This window comes from Echinops telfairi, unplaced genomic scaffold (genome assembly GCF_000313985.2).
Source record: "Echinops telfairi isolate 266 unplaced genomic scaffold, ASM31398v2 ScPeMD7_2010;HRSCAF=2546, whole genome shotgun sequence".
Taxonomy (NCBI): domain Eukaryota; kingdom Metazoa; phylum Chordata; class Mammalia; order Afrosoricida; family Tenrecidae; genus Echinops; species Echinops telfairi.
This window is the reverse complement of record NW_022105908.1, coordinates 14,036,353-14,040,659: the sequence shown is the minus strand read 5'-3', so window position 1 is coordinate 14,040,659 and position 4,307 is coordinate 14,036,353. Positions and strand designations below refer to the sequence as shown.

The 4,307-nt window shown below is 32.3% G+C and overlaps 1 pseudogene; it reads left to right on the top strand.

Moving 5' to 3' along the window:
• Positions 1 to 3,783, top strand: part of LOC101652331 — a 7,686-nt pseudogene extending 3,903 nt beyond the window's left edge.
• The last annotated feature ends 524 nt before the right edge of the window (positions 3,784 to 4,307 follow it).

Sequence of the window (4,307 nt, the reverse complement as noted above, 5' to 3'; positions counted from 1 at the left end):
GTTCACTACATGTGATACTCATGGCTGCTCATGGAAAAAAAGATTGTTTCTATTAAGAATTAGTTTACAGGAAGAAAAGCAATTCCCCCACCCCCCCGCCCCCGTGTGCTAGGAAAGATATGAAATGGTTTCAGTAATCTTTGTTTGCATTTGGAAACTCTGCTGTGGGCATCAGCTTTGTGCCATAGTCTTTAAATCTTAATTAATGTGTACATTACATTCTCCTTATTTATGTTTGTTTTTAATTTGTCTTGTGAACCTGTAGAGGTAAGGGCTTTTTACCTTGAAATTCAACAAAATAGAAAGAATATGCATAGAATAATTAATTCTATATAACCATGTCACAGTGAATAAGAATTTTTGCATATTTGGCCATTTTGATTTCTATGTTTCATTTTTACTTCTCTGCTCCTTTGCAAACCCAAAGGAAAATGAAGTTCAGTTTGACAATTTGTATGCCTAAAAGTAGGTACTATAGTTTATTTTACTGATTTGTATGATTAGCTTTTGTAAGAATCAGGTGGCATTTATATTTATTGTACAATGCCATGCTGTTATATGACAATAATAAGAAACATTATTGCATGATGTATTTATAAATACTATAAAGCATGTAATTGTACTTCATGCACTCAGAAATGATTATTGAAATCCTTCCAACTGGTTCAACCTTTGCATATGCCCTATGTTTTTTATCATCATAAACTATTTTTAATGTGGGAATATAATTCTAAATTCTCTTCTACTGAAAGCACTTGACAAGTCATTATAATACTAACTAATACATGTTTACTTGTAAATTTAACTGTTGCTGTAAAGGAAAATACATGAATATGGAAAATATTTATTTTCCATTGATGGTGATTGATTTAATGTGTTTTTAAGTGTACATTGATCACTATAATTTTAGAACAATAAAAAGAAATAAACCACGTTGTTGAAAGAAGCTATTTTTATCTAAACTATTTTAATATATGGCACAATAGTAATTTCAAGTTTAAGAATCAACAGCTGAGAAAATGGAAGTATTCCCTCTAATGTCCAGTAATGGACACAAGTGACATTTAATTTCTTTAATAGCGATAGCTTATTGAATTTAAAATACGCATAACCCCAAGAATTTTCAGTTTGTGGTTTGCTTTGGTAGAGCTTCATGGGTTTTCATCACCCATTAGTTATTTGTGAGGGTATCCTAAATTAATATTGTTTCATGTTTGTATGGGGAAATTGTAGCTAAACATTTCATTGTCCCCTAAGCTGCAAAGAAGCATGACTCTGTTGCTTTGTTTTGCTAATAGCTATTAAATAATTACTTTTACATATTTTAAAAAAAACATGTATTTGGGATTTGGATAAAAATTGCATTGGATTTATAGATTGCTTTGAGTAGTATTGACATTTCACAATATTAAGTCTCCCTGTCCATGAACATGGGATGTTTTTCCATTTGTGTAGGTCTCTTTTGGTTTGGTGTAGTGATCTGTAGTTTTCTATGTACAGATCTTGTTTCTTTGGCTAGGTTTATTCCTAATTATTTCATCTTTTGTGTGGCTACTGAAAAAATGGTTTATTGTTGTCTTGTTCAGAGCTCTCTTCAGTGATATACATGAATCCAAATGATTTCTGCTTGTCAATCTTGTATCACCTTTTTGTGGAAATCTTTGGGGTACTCTACATATAAAATCATATCATCTGAAAATAGTGAGAGTTTCAATTTTTAGCCCAACTGTATTCCCTTTATTTCTTTTTGTTGTCATCTACTGTCTCTAGGTAGGAGTTCCAGTACTGAGTTTAATATAAGTGGTGATGGGGACATCTTTTTTTTCTTCTTTTTTTCAGTCTTTTGAGGACTGATTTCAGTTCTCAAGGGAAATGCTTATATTGTGTTGAAGAATTTTCCTTTTATTCCTATTCTGCTGAGTGTTTTTTAATCAGATATGGATATTGAATATGGTTACATGCCTTTTCTACATTGATTGATACAACCATGTGGTTCTTATTTTTCTTGCTTGTGTGGTGGATTAAATTATTATCATTTTCTAATGTTGAGCCCTCCTTGTGTCCCAAGTATAAATCCTATAGATCACGGTGAAATATTTGTTTGATCCATTGTTCTATCCTATGGGCAGGAATTTGTTGAGAATTTTCATGTCTATGTTCATGAGGGATAACAGTTAGTAGTTTTATTTTGGTTCTTTTTCTGAATTTGGTATTAGGACTATGTTTGCTGCATAGAATTAGCTCACAGAACTTTCTATGCTCTGGAATAATCTGTATAGCATTGGTGACAGCTCTTCTCAGAATAGTTGGTAGAATTCCCTTGTAAAGATCTGATCCTAGACTTTCCTTGTTTGGAAGTTTCTTGATGACTTTCTCTATTTCTTCTTCTTTTGTTATGGGACTGTTGAGGCTTTATACATGCATCTGCATTAATTCGGGTAGATGTTGTATTTCTAGCTATCTGTCCATTTCTTGTAGGTCATCCAACTTGTTGGAATAGTCTTTCAAAGTGATATGTCCTTTTTATTTCATTTGCATCTGTTTTGATGTCATCCTTTTCATCTCTAATTCTAGATATTTGCATTTTATCTTCTTTTCCTTGGTTAACTTTTTCAGTGCCACTTGCACAACTTGTCAATTTTGTGAGTCTTTTCAAAGAACCAACTTTTGTTGATAATTTTTCATTGTTTTCACATTTTGCAATCCATTTATTTCTGCACTAATCTTTATGATTTCGTACTATTGTTTTAATTGCTAGAAGTATTGTAATAGGTGTTGATTTCAAATATCTCTTTTCCCTACACGTGTGTCGATTGCTATTAATTTCCCTCTGATAACTGCTTTAGCTGTGTTCCAAAGGTTTTGATGTGTTGTGCTGTTTTCATTTGATTCGAGGAATTTCCTAATTTAATCTCTTATTTGAACTATTACCCAGGTGTTTTTAAGGAGTATGCTGTTCAGACTCTATGAGTTTGGCTTCATGTTCCTGTTCTTTCTATTGCTGATTCCTAGCTTCATAACGTTGTGGTCTGAGAGAATAGATTGTAGGATCTTAATGTGTTTGAATCTATTAAGACTTGTATCTGTGACCTAATGTGGTCTGTTCTAAAGTATGCATTATGTGTGCTGAAGAAGAATGTATACTGTGTTGTTGGATGGAGTGCTTTGTCTATGTCTAGGAGATTGACCTGGTTGATTGTGTTGTTTATCTCTTCTGTGCCTTTACTGAGTTTCCTTCCTGACTAGCTACATTTCATTGAGAATGGTGTATTGAATACTCTTACGATAATTGCCAAAGTGTCCATTTCTCTTTAAATCTGTGAGGGTTTGGCTTATGAATTTTGAGAGTCTTTCATTAGGGACATATATTTTTGTTACAACTATGCGTTCTTGTTTCATTGTTCCTTTAATCATTATGTAGTGTCCCTTTTGTCTCTAATTATGATATTTGTCTTGAGGTCTATTTTATCAGAGATTGATAATGCCACTCCTGATATTTTATGGTTGTCATTGGATTGGTACATTTTTCTCCCTCCTTTGATTAGTCTATTTTGTTTTTAAATTTAAGGTGTGCCATTAGTGTTATAAGATTCTTCCTTGATATGATCAATAATTTAAAGGATATGATCAATAATTTAAAGGATATGATCAATAATTTAAAGGATATGATCAATAATTTAAAGGGAGGTTTGAAAAGACTACACTGGGAATTATAAACCAAACCAAATTAAATTAAAATCTGAAGCAGCCAATCAACAAACATCCAAACCTTACTGTCACTGAGTTGATTTTTGACTCATAGTGACCCTACAGAATAGGGTGAAATTTTTCCTTTGGGTTTCTGAGGTTATAAATATTTATGAGAGATAAAGTCTCATATATATACCTGGAATGATTGGTGGGGTGGACTAGAACTGAAGATCTTCTGATTAGCAAATCAGTGATAACTCACTATGCCACCAGGAGTTCTTAGGGATTATTAGCTAGATATTATTTTAAATATACATGAACAATCCTTTCCAAATAAGTAAATCGGCACACACCTTTTGTACAAACTTTCAAACTATTTGAGGCTCATTTTCCGTATGAATAATTTTAAATCCTTCAAGATAAATTCGGGGTTTATATGATGATAATCAAGATTTCAAAAGGCATTTCATTATCTGAAGATCTGAAGTTTCTTTCCATTTATTGTGATATCACTCTGATGTAAATATTCAATTGTAAATAGACACAACATCATGCTTGAGATAGTTAACGTTTATTGTGCTAACCAGGTGCACTGTAGTCTTCAAAGTGACATCCTT